This window comes from Physeter macrocephalus, chromosome 17, assembly GCF_002837175.3.
Source record: "Physeter macrocephalus isolate SW-GA chromosome 17, ASM283717v5, whole genome shotgun sequence".
NCBI lineage: Eukaryota > Metazoa > Chordata > Mammalia > Artiodactyla > Physeteridae > Physeter > Physeter macrocephalus.
Genome location: NC_041230.1, coordinates 40,925,156 through 40,946,974, shown reverse-complemented (window position 1 = coordinate 40,946,974; position 21,819 = coordinate 40,925,156). Strand labels below are relative to the sequence as shown.

Below are 21,819 nucleotides of genomic sequence, written 5' to 3'. Positions count from 1 at the left end.
AGAGGCCCATGTACCACACACACACACACACACACACACACACACACACACACACACACACACACACACACACAAATTGTTTGACTATTTTCTTGACCAGTCTTCCTTTTCAGGGCACCTGGTTTACATTTCAGGTCATTCCAACTACGAACATTATTCTTACCTATGCTTTATACATAAATGTTAGATTTCTTTTCCCTCAAGATTTGAGAGTCCTCAAAGTCCCTCTTTCCCCTCGGTATTAAATCCATGTTGAACTAATGACAAGTCTCAACATATACAGTCTGTATATATATATATATATATATATATATGTATATGTATATATAGAGAGATTTTATATAGATAGCCTGTATATAGAGCCTGTCTCTATATATACAGTCATGTAGAAGTTGAGGATACAGCCTCCAGAATTATACATTCTCTGTTCCAATTCTTTTCCATCCTTGACCAGCTCTGTGACCTTGGGAAATTTAGGCCTTAGTGTCTTCATTTGTAAAATGAGTATACGAAGATAATAGCACCTAATTCATAGGATGGTGAGAATTAAAAGAGATTCTGTAAAATGTTGTTTCAGGTTGGGTTCCTAGGGAAGCAAACACTCAGGTCAAACTTAACATTCAGGATGTTTATTATTTATTATGAAGTGCATTTTGGATCAACACCTGTGGGAAATGAGCTGTACTGCATCCCAACAAAGACCTCAGCCAACCCCTTAGGTAAGTTTTTTCAGTGAGAGCTGACAATTGAGGGCTGTCTTCTTTTAGGACTCACATCAACTGGTGAAATAAGTCCTTCTTCATTCCTGAGGGGGATCTGGGTGGCATGTTACAATGTCTACCAGAAGTATTTAGTAAGTGTTCAAGAAATATTAGTTATATAGTAGTAACAGTGTATATTTACCTACTAGACCATTCTTATTTTTCATGATCCCAAACAGTTGCTCCCATTATATATTTTAATTACAAGAGGCAGTATAGTGTTGTGGGAAGAGCATAGCTCTGGAACTGGACTTCTGGGTTTGAGTCCCATTTCCCCAACTCTTTGAATAGTGCCAGGCATGTGATATACTCTCTTGTGCTTATTGTTATTAGTATTTTCTTTTTTCTCTTAAGTTAGACATGTAGGTACTTTGGAATCAGAGAATTCTTGGTAAAAAAAAACCCAGCTCTATCACTTACCAGCTGTTTTGATCATGGGCATGTTATTTAATATGATACTCAGTTTTCACATCTATAAAATAGAAATAATGATGTCCTTCATAGAACGCACCAAGAATATGAAGGAGTTATGAGCCTGTGTTTCAGTTCCTTATCCGAAATACGGGAATATCTTACCCTTGGGATATTGTGAAGATTATGTGAGCTCATATATGAAATGCACGTAGAATGATGCCTGACACAAGGTACACGTTCACTTAAGTGTTAGGTATACGACAACTGTATAAAGCCCTCTACATAGTGCCTTGCATATGATAAGCACTCAGATATTATTTTTGAAGTCTGTCAAGGATGTTTTCTTCTCTCCTTTTAGCCTTTATTTCCTATTTCATCTGGCCTGCTCTTCCTTTCTTTTTGATTATTCCTTTCCTCTGTCCTCACTTCCTTAAGGTTTTTGGATGTTATTTGTGGGTCAACATTAAACCATATCCTCTAACAACTTTAAAAAAATTAATTTTTTTTGGTTCTTGAGACAATAAAGCTGATGAGTGATTAAACATTATCTTCAGGTACAGGAAGGCTCTTGTTACAGAAAGGATGGTTGCCCGTTCTTGTGCATCGTCAGGACAGAAGAAGAGAAATAGACTTAAATGTTGCATAAATACAACATGGATGAACAAAGAGAATGATAGAATCTCCAACCCTAAGAGAGGCTAGACGCAAAGAATATTCTTAATTTACCTAGAATAGCTGTGTAATGTGTTCCCAAAGAAAAGAGAAGATTCTTTTTTTCCTATGCATAATGAAAAGGTTATTTTTTTAATTTTTAATTTAATTTTTATTTCATATTGGAGTATAGTTGATTTACAATGTTGTATTAGTTACTAGTGTACAGCAAAGTGATTCAGTTATACATATGTACATTCTTTTTCAGATTCTTTTCCCATATAAGTTATTACAGAATATTGAGTAGAGCTCCCTGTGCTATACAGTAGGTCCTTGTAGATGATCTATTTTATATACAGTTGTGTGTATATGTTAATCTCAAGATCCTAATTTATCCCCCCCAACCTTTCCCCTTTGGTAACCATAAGTTTGTTTTTGAAGTCTGTGAGTCTGTTCTGTTCTGTAAATTCCTTTGTATCATTTTTTAAGATTCCACATGTAAGTGATATCATATGTTATATGTCTTTCTCTGTCTGACTTCACTTAGTATGATCATCTCTAGGTCCATCCATGTTGCTGCAAATGGCATTATTTCATTCTTTTTTATGGCTGAGTAATATTCCCTTGTATATATCTACCACATCTTCTTTATCCATTACTCTGTAGATGAAAATTTAGGTTGCTTTCATGTCTTGGCTGTTGTAAACAGCACCGCAGTGAACTTTGGGGTGCATATATCCTTTTGAACCATGTTTTTTTTTCCAGACATATGCCCAGGACTGGGATTGCTGGTCATATGGTAGCTCTATTTTTAGTTTCTTAAGGAACCTCCATACTGTTCTGCATAGTGGCTGTACCAGTTTACATTCCCACCAACAGTGTAGGAGGTTCCCTTTTCTCCACACCCTCTCAGTGCGCGTGAAACCTTGTGCGCACCCTGGAGTCTCTGTTTTCCCCAGTCCTATGGAGCTCTTGCACTCGAGCCCTACTGGCCTCAAAACCAAATGCTCTGGGGACTCCTCTTCTCAATGCCAGACCCCTAGGCTGGGTAGCCTCACATGGGTCTCAGAACTCTCAGTCTTGTGGGAGATCCTCTGTGATATATTATTTTCCAGTTTGTGGGTCACCCAGCTGGCAGGTATGGGTTTTGATTATATTGTGAAAGCACCCCTCCCACCATCTTGTTGTGGCTTCTTCTTTGTCTTTAGATGTAGAATATGTTATTTTGGTAGGTTCCAGTCTTTTTTTGTCAATGGTTCTTCAGCAGTTAGTTGTGATTTTGGTGTTTTCATGAGAGGAGGTGAGCTCAAGTCCTTGTACTCTGCCATCTTGTCTCTAACCCCTTGGGAAGATTCTAATGAATCCCCTTCTAGCCCCACAATCCTCTGATTCTGTTTTTCCCAAACATTTTAACTGTAAATATTACCTGCTAGTGTGTACCTCGCTTGGGCTATATTCTGTTGTCATACTGTCCTTCCTGGTTTCATAATAGCTGATGCCCTTTATAAACATGTCAGAAAGGATCTCAGTTTGGCACAGCCATCTGCTATTTCTAACAACTTATAAACGTTTTCTCTTTACAGTAGTGTGTGATAGTAAATAATAAGGTAGCCGTAACTTTCTTTTGCACTCCAGCAGAAATAAATAGCCTGAATAAATTCACCTTACTCATACATAGAGGTTTTTTTTTATTATTATGTTTTAGATTTAAACACTGCCAAGTGTTAACATTAAATTGTTATTTTGACAGGAATTTGATAGTATGATTATGGCCTTTATAATCAATCATGTAGAAAATCATCTTAATTAAATAAACAAAAACTTAAGGAAAAGGAACATTTTGCTTGAGTTGATTCCATAGGAATAAGAGGAAGAGTGGCACAAAATAGAAGCAGACATCTGTGGAAATAAAGGAGAAAAATCTGCAGTTCTCAAAATCCTAGACTTCTCTTTTGAGGATATTATTATGTAAAGATCGAGGAAATACACAGCTTCAAACATATCCATATATATATATATGGGTATGTATATATAAAAGCTGTATTTTGATGGCAAAGCTATATCATCTTTGTCATACTTTGAACTACTGTAGCATCTCCTACCCAGGAATCTCAAATTCCCAGAAATTCTATACATAATAGTTATTACATGTTAAAATATATGAATCATAGACCTTTTCTTCATGCAAGTCCCTGGGAGTGTATGAATTATATCTCATTGTTTTTAGAACTTTTTCTTTGGGTTCCTCCTGGTTATCTCCACTGAAGAGAGACCTGTGCCCTGTTGGTAAGATTTTTAGAGACTTCATGGCACAGGAATATTCTCAATTATATTTTGTCATTAAGACATCATTCCTCAAGAATTTGAGGGTGCTAGATGGATTGTGAATGTGAGTGTGTGTGTGTAACCCACTAGAAGTTTTTTTTTTTTAATTTTCATATCTCTTGTGCTTGGCATGTAGTTGGTGCTCAATAAATAATAATAGTTGAGTGAGTCCATAAAAATATGTTGTTTTTTTACAGTTATTCTTTTGGGATGCTGTATTTTTATTACATCAATGTCCAAAACAGTTCTGGAATTGCCTTCAGACTGCAGTACAGTCTTTTGAATACAGTCATCTTTTCATATCAGTTAACATGTACTGAGCGCCTATGGTGTGTGTGTGTTATTAAATATTAATATAAATATTATATATATAAATATTAATATAAATATATTAAATAAATTTATTTATCATCATGATTTCACCCTTCAGTAGTTCATTTATTTTTAATTATAGCAATTGCCTGCCAATCTTCCATCTGTTAGTAACTGAGTGCTGAAAGGGGACAGTGAAAAATAAGAAATGGTTCCACTCCTCCAAGAGTTATAATTTAGCAGTGTATGTACAAATTAAAATGTATGTACAAATTCTATTTGTAGAAGAAGTATCTGAGTGAGTTTCATGGAAGAGATAGCATCTCAGATGGAACTTGATGGATGTGGACAGCAGGCACAGAGAAAATTGTAATCAAGACCCAAAAGCAGAAAAGCATTTGGTTTGGTCAGAGAATGATGAATAGTAGTAGTTAAGCTAGGCAAAGAAACAGGGAGGTAGATCTCTGGAGCCAGAATCCCTGGGTAAAAATCTCAGTAGTGACACATATTATCTGCGTTCTTTGACAGGTGACTTGAACTCTGTGTCTTGGTTTCTCATCTGTAAAATGGGGATAATATTTTTACCTACCTTACAGGGTTGATATGAAGAATAATATGTGTAACCACCTAGAATAATGCTGGGCACATAGCAAGTACTATGTAAGTGTTAGAAGGTGAGAGAGTGGAGAATCTTCCCTGGAAGCCACTGAAAGTTTTTGAGCAAGAGGGCAAAAAGATAGGAGTTATGCTTTGAGAAGATGATCTTGGTGGTACTGTGCATGATTGATCATCAGAAAGACATTAGTTAAAAGAGAGAGGTCTTGGAAGGAGAAATGAGGGCTTGAACTGGGACATTGACTGAGGGAATGAAAAAGAAAAGATGGATGCAAGAGATATCAAAAGGTCCCCAACGACACATGCATACTAACTTCTAAAGCTTTTGAATTGAGAGTATCTTTGTTTTTGAAACAATCAAGAGTCATTTGGAAATGTCTAGTGACAAAGGTGGGAGATTTTTAGTTATATAACAGAAAAGATGAATTTTAATAGTAGTTAGGTGGATTTTGTCTATGGCTTCTGAAACTGATACTCAAGGCAATTCCAGAAGAAATTTGCTAGGAAACAAAAAATGTATAGTACATTTATCAATGGAATAGATATGTAATTTTCCCCACTGTAAGGGAAAATCCTCACTTGGTTGTATGAATGTTAGTGTACTTATTTAATCATCAGTAATATTGTATATACTAACTTTTTAATGAAAACCTTTAATAAAGTTTAAAAATAAGTCATAATTTATAATGATAATTTCTTGCATACATTCTTATAGAATGAGGATAAAAATACTTAAAGGATAAGGACCATAATTTGGCCTTTTATTCATTTTACTTACCATTTTCTGCTAATATATGTACCTCTTGGATGTTACCACATCTTGATATTCTTTCTTTCTGTTAATATTTGTTTTTATATTCTATTAAAAAAATACCAGCTACTTAAAACAGAAAAAGGAAGGGAGGGTGGGCAAGCCAGGATTTGTCAACTTTAGTAACGACAGAAGCTGGAGATGAGACTTCTGTTACACTTGGGTGATCTGAAAGGCTTTGCATAGCTGTTCAAAGATGCATTCTTGCACTGCCATTTTCTATATTCTGTTGCAGTCCTGATAACATTGGGTTTATTAAGGGTCTCTTTGCCATATTGTTTGCCTTTGTGCAGTTCACTAAATGTTGTCCTCTGTGCTGATTCTATCAGCTTTCTCACTTTACACCTGCCCTGGAATGATGATAAAGGGCCGAAAGTTTCCCTGAAAGAATTTCGTATGAAACATTGAACACTATGTTTTACTTAAGACATCCTTTTCAGGTAAATGAACCACAATACCAGTTTTTAAAGTTAAATTGCTACAAATGTTTCCAAGATAAACATACAACTTATAAATCTTTAAAAATTATCAATTAATGAATACATAATGTGATATACATTTGCACAATAATCCACAAAATACAATGATTAATATTGAGCAGTCAGTTAGGAAGGGCTGTTGTGACTGGAGACTACACCAAGAGCGGGGTTCTTTTCCACCAGATATGTCCAAGGAACTCGACATCTGTTTTCATTTCCCATAGTGAAAAAAGGTTTGAAACAATGTGTGATATCCTAAAAATGAAACAGAACTCCTTGATGAATTAAGAGCAGAAATCTGGATGGAAGTCATTATGAACTGTAGTCTCTGCCTCTGGTTGAAAAGAAAAGACAGTAGGAAAATCCTTCAGTCATCAGTTTAACCAAGACTGCCATTGGAGATACTGGAAGGAACTGGGTTCTCTTTGTCAATTCCAACATAGGATTTTCTTATTGATATTTGTTACCTAAGCCTTATTTTGCAAATGAAAACATACAAAAAAATCATTTGGCAGGAAAAATGCCAGTAATTATTTTTGAAACATAATTGCTTCTCAGCTTAAGGTTAACCATTTTCTACCTTTATCTTCTGCCAAATCCAAACATAATGGGTTTGCTAAGCCCAGTAGTGGGAGATTGAGCGGCAAGAGACAGATTCAGGCTGCTAATTTTTCAGTATAACATCAGGCCAGTGAAACTGGAATGGGATGGAACCCCTGATGGGCACATTCCAAATTCCTAGATAAATCAGCAAAGGAAACATATGAACATCCAAGAGTGTGAGATTGAATTCTCAGCCCTGGATGCCATTCTCTCCTTGAGTACTCAGAAAATTCAAAATTAACTCTTGGTTATAAACAAAAAAATTACCTGCTCTGACTGGCTGGTTTTCATTTGTTAACTATGGTGTCTTAGTCTGTTTGGGCTGCTAAAACAAAACACCATAGACTAGGTGGCTTATAAACAACAGAAATTTATTTCTCACAGTTTTAGAGACTGGGACGTCCAAAGTCAAGTTATCAGCAGATTTGGTGTCTGGTGAGAACCTGCTTCTTGGCTCATAGATGGCTGTCTTTTCTCGGTCTTCACATGGGCAAGAGGTGTGAGGGATTTTTCTGGGGTTTCCTTCATAAGGGTACTAATCCCATTCATGAGAGCTCTGCCCTTATGACCTAAACATCTCCCAGAGGCCCCAGCTTCTAACACTACCACATTGAGGGAATAGGTTTCAGCATACAAATTTTGGGGGAACACAAATATTCAGTCTCTAGCACATGATGTTATCTTGTAGCTCTTCAGGGCAGCAAACTTGTACTGTCCGAAAAGCAGAAATAAAAACTTCACTTTTTTCAGGGACATTTCTGGCAAATGAAAGCAAGAACTTTACTGTCTGTTAGAAATGGCAATAAAAACTCCAAAACTCTTTGAAATAACACATTTTGTTACTCTTCTACATTCTACTGACTGTCCTTACCAGCGCTTTGAAAGGAATTTGAGCAGTAACTGGGCACACAGCCATGCCAAGAGCTTAAATTGAGCTGAGGGCCTTCAAGCAAATAAGACTCCTGATAGCAAACAGAATTCCCTGGTTTATAGGTGTTTTAATATAACTAGTTGTTATGCAGAATAACCTCCTGTGGGATATTGATTATTGAAGTATATGTAAGCACTTGCTACATTGTGAAGCATCACCAAATGTATCTCCTTTAGGATTGTCCTCTTCCCATTGATGGATATAGTGGACATTCATTCACTCAACAAATGTTTACCAAGTGCATACTATGTCCCAACTACTTTTTATAAGTACTAGAAAAATAGTAATGACTAAAACATAAAATTTTATGCATAAATATGTAAATAAAACAAAAATGCATAACAAAAAAATTAATAAAGAAGTTCAGAAAGTGTTAAGTGCTGTGAAGAGAAAAAAGCAGGCTATTGAAATAGCGTGTGAGGCAGATTGTGAGTTTTGGGCAGGGAACAGGAGAAACATTTTAAATAGGTTAGTCAGGAAAGGTCACTCTGAGGATCTGATAGCTGAACCAGAGCCATGGGTGTTGAGAAGTCTGCCATAAATTCCAGGTGGAGGGAACAAGCATTGTGAAGACTCTGTGACAGGAACAAACTTGGCTTATTCAAGGAATGACAAGAAGGCCAAGTCATATAGTAAGTAAAGATCCTTGGAACTTGTAATCTTATAGCCACAGCATGACAAATGAATGAGAGAAGATAGGAAACGTAAAGTAAAATCTCTTTACTTACAAATTTTTATTTTTGCATGTGTCCTTTCATAGCTAAAAAGACAAGATGAACCATTTTAAAGAACAGAATTATCTTGACTGTTTTACCACTTTCCCTTAGTGTCCTTAGAAATCTTTACCTTCGAATACCATGCCTCCATTCCTCCTTCTTTGACTATTCAGAAATATTCTCCCCAATGATTACACTTTGATAAAATTTACAGAGGAAATAGAGATTATTTCTTTTATGCCTTTTCATTATAACCTTATCAAAGAAAATGGTGGAGAGAAAAATGCTGAAGAAATACATACTATAGTAATTATATCTTTTGAAACAATTTCTGCCTTTGTTATAATAGATTCAGGCCATTATGTTCCATTAGGTCAATGTCACATGTGAATTTGGGCAGATTATGTAACCTCTCTTGAACTCCAGTTTCCTCATCTATAACATGTGGAGGTTGATCTCATAGGGTTGTAAGGATTACATGCGATCATGCACACAGCGTGTTTAGCATAGTACTAGGCACATAGAATAGATCATGTTTATGGAGCACTTACTGTTATCATGAACATCTTCATTCCTTCCAGTCACCTCCCAGTAAACCTTTTCTGCAAACTTTTCAAGGAGCCCCAGTAAACTTTTATGTTGGCTTTTCCCTCAGTTCATGCCACTGATCAAATATCTTTCTCTTCAGTGTCCAGCTGAAAGAAATTGTATATTTATGAGACCATCTTTCGGTACCAAAAATGCCAGAAGCCAGTGGTCTACTAAAAACCTAGTATTAATTCAGGCTCCTGTCAAGCTCCTGACAAAGCCTATACACACGGTGTAGCTATGCCAAGGATTCCAGAGCATAGGTGAAAATGTGTGAGTATGTAGCCCTTGATCTCCTGAGCTGCATTTGGCAAGTCTCTGGTCATTCATTTCTGTCTAATTAATGACATTCCTGGTATATGGGGATCATATAACACAGAATGTGTTCATACTCTGCCTGCAGAAATCCACTTTGTTCTCTACCTGAAAAAAAAAAAAATTGGCAACCTCTGCTTTTTGTTTCTTTATTGTGTAATTTTGAGTACAGTTCTCTCTCTCTTTTCTTTCCCTCCCTCTCTCCCTCTCCCATTTTTTTTTCTTTTTTCCCCCATCCCTCCTCTCCTACCCTCCCCTGACTCCCTCCTCTTTTCCCACCTCTTCCATCCTTCCCTGTCCTTTTCTCCCTTCCTCCCTCCCTCCCTTTTCTCTCTTTCTCTCTCTCTTGCTTTTCTAGTAAAGGGAGAATAGAAGAACCTTTGTGGGGTTGGAGGTGGTCATATAATAGGAGGAAACTAAAATCATCATCTGAATTGATTCTAGAAGTTTTCTTGAAACTCAAGAATAAGTTTGTTTCAGTAATGCTAATGTTATCATGGTTCTCTGAGAAGACCATGACCATTCCCACTGTCACATTTTAGCATCTGCTATTTTCCTTGCCTAGATGCTTTTTTCTCTTCTCTTCTTTCATCCTTCAAGACCAATCTTAAATTTCACCCCTTCCAGTAAATCTTACTAACTCTGGACTTGATTGATCTTTGTTCTTCCCCCCACCATGCTGTTAGATACTTTTTGCTATTTAATTCATATTATTGAGCCTTGCATATAAGTTTAAAGGCTTGTTTCCCCAGTTTAAGGTTTTTTTAGAGCAGTGATCATATCATAGACATTTTTAGTTTCTCATTGTTTCCATTTCTCCCCACCCAACAATGATCATGCTTTTTTTTTTTTTTTTTTTTTTTTAGTTTATTTTTGGCTGCGTTGGGTCTTCATTGCTGCATGAGGGCTTTCTCTGGTTGCGGTGAGCGGGGGCTACTCTTCATTGCGGTGCGGGGTCTTTTCATCGCAGTGGCTTCTCTTGTGGTGGAGCACGGGCTCTAGGCACTTAGGCTTCAGTAGCTGTGGCACGCAGGTTCAGTAGTTGTGGCGCACGGGCTTAGTTGCTCTGCAGCATGTAGGATCTTCCCTAACCAGGGCTCCAACCTGTGTCCCCTGCATTGGCAGGCGGATTCTTAACCACTGCGCCACCAGGGAAGTTAGAGTGCAGGCTCAGTAGTTGTGGCGCACGGGCTTAGTTGCTCTGCAGCATGTAGGATCTTCCCTAACCAGGGCTCCAACCTGTGTCCCCTGCATTGGCAGGCGGATTCTTAACCACTGCGCCACCAGGGAAGTTCCGACCATGCTTTTTAAAACACCTGAACATTCCTCCTTCCAAGGAAAAGGCCATGTTAGCAAAGTTTTAGACCTTTTGAACTGAATCAAAGACAACTGTATATTTTATAGCATCATAGATACTACACAAGGCAAAACTTAGCTGTTCTTGTAAGAAGCCTATCTGTAATACAGTAACAGACTGAGTTCAGTTAGAATGCCTCAGGGCATACCTCTATACCCTGTTTCACCCCAGATTTTCAAGTGAGTTTAGAACATCTGAGTCAGAGCATTTCCAGAGTCAGTCATCTCTGGAGAAGTCATGCCAACCCCCAAATAAGTTAAAAATCCTTGAAGAAAAACTAGTTTTTTTGGTTTCTCCTATTATATGTGTTTGATCCATTTAGCTTCTCATTTATACCACCACCAGAAGCTAAAGAATGAACACCAGTCATTCACGTTTTAAATTTTTTGTTGATAGGTTTAGTGATTTGGCTAGAGAAGATAGGGAAAAGTCTGGAGTAAGAAGAAATTTAGAGGCTTTGATTTTCATTTATCCACTCCTTCATTTCATCAGTTAATGACAAACCATAAAAACAGATTAACACTTAAAAGGAAGATCACTGTATATCTTCAGAAGGAAATAATACTTGTTGAAGTTAAAAAATATGGGAGATTTCAAAATAAAGAGGATGGTAGCTAGTAAGCTTTATTAGATAAACCAAAGAATATCATTGAAATCCTGAATAAACAGACCATCTAACAGAGGAAGATATCTCTACTTGGTAACTGCATCCTGCTGTGTAAGGTTAAAAAGGAAGAAGAGAAGACATTGCTGAGTGAGGTGCCATGTATACCTGGATGTGCGCTACTAAAAGAGGTGCTTGATTGCGCAGTAATTGCAGGGCTAGGATCTTGGGGAGGCCTTTGTCATCCCTCCTTGGCTGACACCAGACGATAGTGTGGCTCTGTGATAAGAAACAGAGGACTAGTGTCTCCATGGTAACTAACTGAGCTCTATATATTACACCTCATTACAAATGAGGATAGATAGTAAAAAAAATAATAATGTATTAACACAAAGAGGGAATATATATGTGTGTGTGTGTATGTGTATGCATGTATTCTGTCTTCTATCTAGAAAGTGAATAAAATAAAATAAAAATGTGATCGCATTGAAGGGACAAGGTTGATAGGCCTTTTTCCCCATTGCTGCAGGTAAATATTTCATTTTTCAGTTCCTCTGATGGTTTTGTTCTGAACCCACCAGCTGTAGCTTGAAAGATTAATGATGGGCAGCAAAAGAACCTGAGAAGAGGCAGAAAGTGAATAGAAACCAGCACCAGAGAAGAAAGAGTACTGCCTGGCCTTTGGGACAAATAAATAAGGATTTACTCAAGTCTGCTAGTTTCATCCCCATAGCAGGAAAACCTGGAACCCATTAGAATGGAAACCTGGAGGCTTTTATAATATAATGGTTCTTAGAGTTCCAACCTTGTACGGACTAGTGACAGGAAAAAAGAAGAAAAAGAGGAAAGGAAAACCAGCAGTTTCTTTCTAATTTTCTCTTCTGTAGGTATTGATTTTACTTTAACACAACTAACTTTACTGTGTCTCTCCTCACATAAGACCATTACACCTATGTGTAGATCTTTATAAGGTTAAACACATCTCCTGAAAGCTCAGCCTGTCTGTGTCATGAAAAAGACCAAATTAAAGAAATCATCAGTGAGTAAACCATTAACACGAGAAATTAAAAGTTTTGATTCAAGACACAGAATGCACATATTTGGTCAGAGAACAAAGACCCAGGAGCTTTTTGCAACTATTATATTAGCTTTGATGTATAAGTCCATCTGCCTTTAAATGAATGACTTTAAACTCTGAAAGAAGGATCTTTGGTAGCCCAGCAGGGATTTTTGCTGATCCTTAAGGTTAGTTCCTTCCCTGCCTGTGTCTCTTTCTCAACCGCTTTAATTTCTGAACAGGTATTTGGGTCATTGCTAGAAAGGGAATAAATGTATTTTTGAAACAGAATAGCTATTTCATTTAATCTAAGTAACACAGTTTTCTGCCTTTCAGTCCTTCCTACTGATTTCTTACTCTTGTACAAGGCTTGTGAAAACTCTTCATTAGAGTCTTCCAAGGTAGGGGTGACAAAAAAGGGGGGTGGTGTTGGTATATACCCGAGAGGAATCAAAATATGTGTCCACACAAAAACTTCTACACAGATGTTCATAGCCAAAAAGTGGAAACAGCCTAAACGTCTATCAACTGATGAATAGATGACTATAAGTGGTATATCCATACAGTGGAATATTATTCAGCACTGAAAAGGAATGAAGTACTGATACATGCTACAACATGGAACGTTGAAAACATTATACCAAGTGAAATAAGCAAGTCATAAAAGACCACCTATCATATTCCATTTCTAGAAAATTTCAAGAACAGGCAGATCTATAGAGACAAAGGAGAAGAGTAGTTGCTTAGGGTTTGGGAAGGGGCATGGAGAGGTGAGGGTGACTGCTAAAGGTTACAGGGTTCCTTTCAGGGATGATGAAAATGTTCTAAAATTGTGGTGATGGTCATAAAACTTTCTGAATATACTCTAAGAAAACACTGCCCTGGACATTTTAAATAGGTGAATTGCATGATATATGAAATATATCTCCATAAAACTGTTACAGAAATAAAGGATCTAGGTGGAGATGAAGATAGTGATATATAACTAGGATGACCATGTGTCCTGATTTTCCCAGAATTGTCCCGTCCCAGTTTTTGCCAGTTGGGCCAATGAATTATTAACAGCCCTGCTTTTCCTTTCAAAACTGTCCTGTTTAGATGGTAAATTTTATGGTCATCACATATATAAAACCAGAAGTTCTATGACTTTCTTCATTGTGTCCTAAAGTTACCTAATGAAAATATCACTTGGGGTTCCTATTAAAAGTAAAGATTCCTGGGTCCCTCTCATGGATTCTAATTCAGTAGGTCAGAGGTGGAAACTGATGTTTGTAATAATTATCTAGTGCTTCTTATAAATTTTCAGTATTCACTTTTCTACTTTTTATAAAAAAAAGAAAAAGAGCTGACCTAATTACCTTTGGGGGCAAATAGAATTCCAGGGAGGTATGAGAAGGCTCTGCAGGAAACTTGCCGGTCACAGAAGGGTAGAAATGAATTCTGACTGTGATGAGGATCAAGAGAGCAAAGGGAATAACATACAGCACAAGTGATACTTCTAAGAAATATCCTTCTCCTCTTCCTTTTATTTTTAAAAGAAAATATATGTAACATCTATTATTCTATAAGAATGAGTGAGGACAAAACTAGTAATGGTCCACCTGGAATTTTGATCTCCAAAGTGGCCAAAGGTAGAGGAAGGTGTGTTCCAGGAAGGATATCCCTGGGTACTGCTGTCCTACCTCAGAACCTGATATCCACTGCCTTCAGTCAGACCATTCTGGCTGGTTCCATTCTACAGCCCTTGACTCAGAATTTTATTGCTGTGAACCCTTTAGCACCAGGCTCAGAGACAAAAAGAAGAACCCTCAGGTGAGGCAGAGGTCTCAGAAACATAGGAAAATGCAAGAAACTTGAGCTTCAGGACAATTATTTTTAATTGCCATAGACTGAAGGTTTATGGCCCCCCAAAATTCATGTGCTGGAACTTAATCCCCAGTGTGATGGTATTTGGAGATGAGACCTTTGGGAGGTGATTAGTAATGAGGGTAGAGCCCTCATGAATGGGATTAGTGCTCTTATAATTGAGACCCCAGAGAGATTCCTTATCTCTTCTGCCATGTGAGGACACAGCAAAAAGACGGCTGTCTGTGAGTCAGGAATTGGGGTCCTCACCAGACACCAAATCATCTGATGCCTTCATCTTGGACTTCTCAGCCTTCAGAATTGTGAGAAATAAATTTCTGTTGTTTATAAGCCACCTAGTCTATGGTATTTTCTTATATCAGACTGTGCAATCTAAGACAATAAAGAGGAACAAAGGAATTTGGGCAATAGTTTTTTTAAATCAGTATGAGCACTGGGGTATATAGCACAATGTGAACCAAACTTTGATAAAAAGCAGTGTAATAATATGCATGTATATTATTGAATATTTGAAATTATTTGTGATTTATCATAATGCAGCATTAACTTCTGTTTAAAATATTTAGTCTTCATTGCCTGTTGTTCATATGGAAGAACTCTTCACAGATTCAAAGTCTGAAACGAAGATTGTGCTGAGGAAGCCTGTGTATTCCCACATGTGTGAAATAGTCATAAAATGTCTTAAGGAGGAGGAAAAAGTCATTATGAGCCTGTTCTCTCATTTGGCCAGATTGCTTTAATTCTTAGCCGTTTTTGCTTCTTTAATCAATCAAGAAAAAGCTCTCCTGCAGATTCAGAACTTAGAGGAACACTCCTCCTTGCTCCTGTCTGTGTCCAAGCCTCTTGATCTCCAGGGAAGAGGTTGACATCTGCGGAGATTTCTTTGTTTCACTTTGTTCCAGCAAACTGTTTGAAATATTCAGGCCTTTTACTGGAATTTGAGAGTCTTCTTTCTCTTTTAGGTGCTATCTAAAATTTTTCAGCGGTTTAAAAAGTATTCCTAAAATGTTTTAAAAAGGATTCCTAAGTAGTTGAGGGACCTCCAGGGTGAATATTACTATTATTAAATAACACAAAGTAAGCTTCTGTAGTTTCTAAGCTACTGCTTTTTTTTTTTTTTTTTTTTTTTTTTTTTTTTTTGCGGTATGCGGGCCTCTCACTGTTGTGGCCTCTCCAGTTGCGGAGCCTAGGCTCCGGACGGACAGGCTCAGCGGCCAGGGCTCACGGGCCCAGCCGCTCCGCGGCATGTGGGATCTTCCCGGACCGGGGCACGAACCCGTGTCCCCTGCATCGGCAGGCGGACTCTCAACCACTGCGCCACCAGTGAAGCCCTAAGCTACTGCTTTTTAATGGAACATTCCCTTTGTGCCTTTTAGGCTCCAATATGACATTGATAAGATATGTTAACTCATCAGATCAATGTGACGATATTAATTATCACAGGAATATTTAGATGCCCAGGTTTGGTGCTTCTGTATGATTGGACATACATCGACTGGAAAGGAAAGCAGAAGTTTAACATTGTCCAAATGACAAATATTTGGAAAGTTTTAAAAAGTTTTGACCACAAGGATTACAAATTTTAGGATTACAGTGATGCAGATTTCCTGGATCCTGATAAGCAACAGAAATGAATTTTTTAAAAATTTTATTTTATATCGGACTATAGTTGATTTACAATGTTATGTTACTTTCAGGTGTATAGCAAAGGGATTCAGTCATACGTATACATATATCTATTTTTCTCAAATTCTTTTCCCATTTAGGTTATTACAGAATGTTGAGCAGAGTTCCCTGTGCTGTATAGTAGGTCCTTATTATTTATCTATTTTATATATAGTAGCGTGTATATGTCAATCCCAATCTCCCAATTTATCCTCCCCTCCCCACTCTCCCCCCCGTAACTGTAAGTTCGTTCTCTAAGTCTGTGAGTCTGTTTCTGTTTTGTAAGTAAGTTCATTTGTATCATTTTTCTTTTAGATTCCACATATAAGCAGTATCATGTGATATTTCTCTTTCTCTGTCTGACTTCCTTCACTTAATATAGTAATCTCCGGGTCCATCCATGTTGCTGCAAATGGCATTATTTTATTCTTTTTAATGGCTGAGTAATATTCCATTGTATATATGTACCACATCTTCTTCATTCATTCCTCTGTAGATGGACATTTAGGTTTCTTCCATGTCTTGGCTATTGTAAACAGCGCAATGAACATTGGGGTGCATGTATCCTTTCAAAACATGTTTTCTTCGTATATATGCCCTAGAGGGAGATTGCTGGATCATATGGTAGCTCTATTTTTAGTTTTCTAAGGAACGTTCATACTTTTCTCCATAGTGGCTGTACCAATTTACATTGGTAAACCAACAGTGTAAGAGAGTTCCCTTTTCTCCACACCCTCTCCAGCAATTATTGTTCGTAGACTTTTTGAAGATGGCCATTCTGACTGGTGTGAAGTGATACCTCATTGTAGTTTTGATTTGCATTTCTCTAATAATTAGTGATGTTGAGCATACTTTCATATGCCTCTTGGCCATCTGTATGTCTTCTTTGGAGTAATGTCTATTTAGATCTCCTGCCCATTTTTTCAGTGGGTTGTTTGTTCTTTTGAGTTGCATGAGCTGTTTGTAAATTTTGGAGATTAATTTCTTCTTGGTCGCTTAGTTTGCAAATATTTTTCTCCCATTCTGTGGCTTCTCTTTTCATTTTGCTTGTGGTTTCCTTTCCTGTGCAGAAATTTGAGTTAAATTAGGTCCCATTTGTTTATTTTTGTTTTTATTTCCATTACTCTAGGAGATGGATCGAAAGAGATCTTTCTGCGATTTATGTCAAAGAGAGTTTTGCCTGTGTTTTCCTCACAGAGTTTTATAGTATCCAGTATTACATTTAGGTCTTTAATCCATCTTGATTTTATTTTAGTGTATGGTGTTAAAGAATGTTCTAATTATATTTTTCACATGTAGTTGTCCAGTTTTCCCAGCACCATATATTGAAGAGACTGTCTTTTCTCCGTTGTATTGTCTTGCCACCTTTGTCATTGATTAATTGACCATAGGTTTGTGGGTTTACTTCTGGCTTTCTATCCTGTTGCATTGATCTATATTTCTGTTTTTGAGTCAGTACCATACTGTTTTGATGACTGAAGCTTTGTAGTACAGTCTGAAGTCAGGGAGACTCATTCCTCCAGCTTTTTCTTTCTTAAGACTGCATTGGCTATTCGGTGTCTTTTGTGTTTCCATACGATTTGTAAATTTTTTTGTTCTAATTCTGTGAAAAATGCCACTGTTAATTTCATAGGTATGGATTGAATCTGTAGATTGCTTTGGGTATAGTCATTCTGACACTATTTATTCTTCCAATCCAAGAACATGGTGTATCTCTCCATCTTTTTGTGTCACCTTTGATTTCTTGCATTGGTGTCTTATAGTGTTCTGGGTACAGGTCTTTTGCCTCGTTAGGTAGGTTTATTGCTAGTATTTTATTCTTTTTGATGCAGTGGTAAATGGTATTGTTTCCTTGATTTCTCTTTCTGATCTTTCATTGTTAGTGTATAGGAATGCAAGAGATTTCTGTGTATTAATTTTGTATCCTGCAACTTTAACAAATTCAGTGATGAGCTCTAGTAGTATTCTGGTAGCGTCTTATGACTTCCTATGTGTAGTACCATGCCATGTGCAAACAGTGATAGTTTTACTTATAATTTTCCAATTTGGATTCCTTCCATTTCTTTTTCTTCTCTGATTGCCATGGCTAGAGCTTCCAAAATTATATTGAATAAAAGTGCCGAGAGTGGACATACTTGTCTTGTTCCTGATCTTACAGGAAACGCTTTCAGTTTTTCACCATTGAGACTGATGTTAGCTGTGGTTTGTCGTATATGGCCTTTATTATGTTGAGGTAGGTTCTCTCTATCTCACTTTCTGGGAAGTTTGTTTGTCATAAATGGGTGTTAAATTTTGTCAAAAGCTTTTTCTGCATCTATTGAAATAATTATATGGTTTTTCTTCTTCAGTTTGTTAATGTAGTGTGTCACACTGATTGACTTGCAGATATTGAAGAAGACTTGCATCCCTGGGATAAATCCCACTTGATCATGGTGTATGATCCTTTTAATGTGTTGTTCAATTTGGTTGCTAGTATTTTGTTGAGGGTTTTTGCGTCTGTGTTAATCAGTGATATTGGCCTGTAACGTTTTTTTTTTTTTTTTTGCGGTACATGGTCCTCTCACTCCTGTGGCCTCTCCCGTTGCGGAGCACAGGCTCCAGACGTGCAGGCTCAGCGGCCATGGCTCACGGGCCCAGCCGCTCCGCAGCACATAGGATCCTCCCGGACCAGGGCACGAACCCGTGTCCCCTGCATCGGCAGGCGGACTCTCAACCACTGTGCCACCAGGGAAACCCTGGCCTGTAATCTTTTTGTGATATTTTTGTCTGGTTTTTGATATCAGGGTGATGGTGGCTTCATAGAGTGAGTTTGGGAGTGTTCCTTCCTCTGCAATTTTTTGGAAGAGTTTGAGAAGGATTGGTGTTAGCTCTTCTCTAAATGTTTGATGGAATTCGCCTGTGAAGCCATCTGGTCCTGGACTTTTTGTTTGGTGGAAGTTTTTTAATCACTGTTTCAGTTTCAGTGCTTGTAATTGGGCTCTTCATATTTTCTATTTCCTCCTGGTTCAGTCTTGGGAGGTTGTATCTTTCTAAGAATTTGTCCATTTCTTCAGGGTTTTCCATCTTAGTGGCATGTAGTTGCTTATAGAAGTCTCTTGTGACCCTTTGTATTTCTTGGGTGTCAGTTATAACTTTTTTCTCATTTCTAATTTTATTGATTTGAGTCCTCTATATTTTTTCTTGATGAATCTGGCTAAAGGTTTATTAAGGTGTTTAGCTTCTCAAAGAACCAGCTTTTAGTTTTATTGATCCTTTCTATTGTATTCTTCATCTCTATTTCATTTATTTTTTTAAATTTTAATTGGGGTGTAGCTGTTTTACAATGTTATCTTTGTTTCTATTGTACAGCAAAGTGCAGTTCCCTGTGCTATGCAGCAGGTTCTCATTAGTTATCTGTTTTATGCATATTAATATATATATGTCAGTTGCAGTCTGCCAGTTCATCCCACCACCCCCTTTCCCACTTGGTGTCAATGCGTTTGTTCTCTACATCTGTGTCTCTATTTCTGCCTTGCAAACTGGTTCATCTGTACCATTTTTCTAGATTCCACAATATATGCATTAATATATGATATTTATTTTTCTCTTTCTGACTTATTTCCCTCTGTATGACAGTCTCTAGGTACATCCACATCTCTAAAAATGACCCAATTTCATTCCTTTTTTATGGCTGAGTAATATTCCATTGTATATATGTACCACATCTTCTTTATCAGTTCCTCTGTAGATGGACATTTAGGTTTCTTCCATGTCTTGGCTATTGTAAACAGTGCTGCAGAGAACATTGGGGTGCATGTGTCTTTTTGAATTATGGTTTTCTCGCGGTATATGCCCAGTAGTGGGATTACTGGGTCATTTGGTAGTTCTATTTTTAGTTTTTTAAGGAACTTCCATACTGTTCCCCACAGTGCCTGTATCAATTTACATTCCCAGAAACAGTGCAAAAGTGTTCCCTTTTGGGCTTCCCTGGTGGCTCAGTGGTTGAGAGTCCGCCTGCCAATGCAGGGGACACTTGTTCGTGCCCCCGTCCGGGAAGATCCCACATGCCGCGGAGCGGCTGGGCCCGTGAGCCATGGCCGCTGAGCCTGTGCGTCCGGAGCCTGTGCTCTGCAATGGGAGAGGCCACAACAGTGAGAGGCCCGCGTACCACAAAAAAAAAAAAAATTAAAAAAAATAAAAAAGTGTTCCCTTTTCTCCACACCCTCTCCAGCATTTATTGTTTGTAGATTTTTTGATGATGGCCATTTTGACTAGTATGAGGTAATACCTCATTGTAGTTTTGATTTGCATTTCTCTAATTATTAGTGATGTCGAGCATCTTTTCATGTGTCTCTTAGCCATCTGTGTGTCTTCTATGGAGAAATGTCTATTTAGGTCTTCTGCCCATTTTTTGATTGGTTTGTTTTTTTGATATTGAGCTCCATGAGCTATTTGTGTGTTTTGGAAATTAATCCTTTGTCCATTGATTTGTTTGCAAATATTTTCTCCCATTCTGAGGGTTGTCTTTTCGTCTTGTTTATGGTTTCTTTGCTGTGCAGAAGCTTTTAAATTTAATTAAGTCCCATTTGTTTAGTTTTGTTTTTATTTCCATTACTCTGAGAGGTGGGTCAAAAAAGATCTTGCTGTGATTTATGTCAAAGCCTGTTTTGCCTACAGTATCCTCTAAGAGTTTTATAGTGTACAATCTTACATTTAGATCTTTAATGCATTTTGAGTTTATTTTGTGTATGGTGTTAGGGAGTGTTCTAATTTCATTGTTTTACATTTAGCTGTCTATTTTTCCCAGCAGCACTTATGGAAGAGACTGTCTTTTCTCCATTGTATATCCTTGCTTCCTTTTTCATAGATTAGTTGACCATAGGTGCGTGGATTTATTTCTGGGGTTTTTATCCTGTTCCATTGATCTGTATTTCTGTTTTTGTGCAGTACCATACTGTCTTGATTACTGCAGCTTTGTAATATAGTCTGAAGTGAGGGAGTCTGATTCCTCCAGGTCCATTTTTTTCTCTCAAGATTGCTTTGGTTGTTAGGGGTCTTCTGTGTCTCCATACAAGTTTTAAGATTTTTTGTTCTAGTTCTGTGAAAAATACCATTGGTAGTGTGATAGGGATTGCAGTGAATCTGTAGATTGCTTTTGGTAGTATAGTCGTTTTCACAGTATTCTTCCAATCCAAGAACATGGTATATTTCTCCATCTATTTATGTCATCTTTGATTTCTTTCATCAGTGTTTTATAGTTTTCTGAGTACAGGTCTTTTACTTACTTAGGTAGGTTTATTCCTAGGTATTTTATTCTTTTTGTTGTAATGCTGAATGGGATTGTTTCTTTAGTTGCTCTTTCTGATCTTTTGTTGTTAGTGTATAGGAATGCAAGAGATTTTTGTGCATTAATTTTGTATCCCGTAACTTTACCGAAGTCATTGCTTAGCTCTAGTAGTTCTCTGGTGTCACCTTTAGGATTTTCTATGTATAGTATCATGTCATCTGCAAAGTGACAGTTTTACTTATTCTTTTCCAATTTGTATTCCTTTTATTTCTTTTTCTTCTCTCATTGCCATGGCTAAGACTTCCAAAACTATCTTGAATAATAGTGGCGCGAGTGGACATCCTGGTCTTATTCCTGATCTTAGAGGAAATGCTTTCACTTTTTCACCATTGAGTATGATGTGTGCTGTGGGTTTTATCATGTATGGCCTTTATTAAGTAGAGGTAGGTTCCCTCTATGCCCTCTTTGTGGAGAGTTTTTTTT

General features: G+C 37.4%; 1 long non-coding RNA gene across 1 annotated transcript in view; it reads left to right on the top strand.

The window, feature by feature from the left end:
- The window catches only part of LOC129391417 (uncharacterized), a 159,434-nt gene that overhangs the window by 69,395 nt on the left and 68,220 nt on the right, over positions 1 to 21,819 (top strand). The gene's annotated exons all lie outside the window — the stretch shown is intronic.